A 1020-nucleotide genomic window follows, 5' to 3' on the forward strand; every position below is an offset into this window, starting at 1 on the left:
AGTCATTAAATAGGGAAACAACACCACACCTGTCTAATCAAGCATGTGCGGGGCCCAGGGCTCCTTGGAGACATCCCACTTCATTATACGTATAACCCTTGAGGTTGCCCCCAGACCGACACACTTCCCCTCTCCACTCACTTCCCTCCTCTCTTTTCTCCCTTTGGGAATTTCATTCTACTTGCTTTGACTTTAGAAGGGGTCTGGCTTGGCCATTTCCAGTACTTTCAACACATAGGTCATATGCAGAAGCCAAGTTGCACCTTTGGGAAGAATGTAAAGAGAACAGACCTTGAAGTAGTGCAGGCGTTGAGGGTTTATCCAGTTTATTCATCCCCTGCTTTCATGTGAGTTATTTTTTAAAATATTATTTTTAGTTCAGGCTTTCTTTTCAGGTCCCGTTAAAATGAGTACAAAAATAGCAAGTTGCATAAAATCATGCAAGTAGAGTACAAGGCCTCATGAGGGGATCTTCCCCCAAATGTTATGTTAATTACTGTGGAGTCTTGGGTCTAATTGCTACTTCTGTACCAGGCACTGGAGCTAGCTTGCTCACCAGCTAGTGGGCCGGTATAGGATGCCACAGAGTGATTCCAAGCAGCTGAACCTAGAAAGAATATAGTAGGAGGGCCCGCGGGAAGGAGAGAGTTTATTTTATACATTAATTGTACAGTAATTGCGAAAAATGTTGTCAGGGGGCAGAACTGGGTGGAGCCAGCTAAAAGCTGGAGGATGCAGAGGAGGGGCTGGGTACTTGAGAACAAGCCCCTTGGGGGACATTGTGATTAGCTGTTTAGAACGGCTTGGAAATAGAAAAGACTTTTCTAGAATGTGCTGATAACTAAGGTAGCTCTCTTTTTTCTCTTTTGTCTTTCAGAGTGGTCATATGAAAGGATGCACTGGTTCCTTAATATACATGTGAAATGTGAAAACTGTACATTTGATGAGATTAAGTTTTATATACAGCTAGTAATTGTCCAGCTTGTTGTTCATTTTCAAGCAAGAGTCAAGTGTTGAGCA

Source organism: Hyperoodon ampullatus (genome assembly GCF_949752795.1).
Source record: "Hyperoodon ampullatus genome assembly, chromosome: 13".
NCBI lineage: Eukaryota > Metazoa > Chordata > Mammalia > Artiodactyla > Ziphiidae > Hyperoodon > Hyperoodon ampullatus.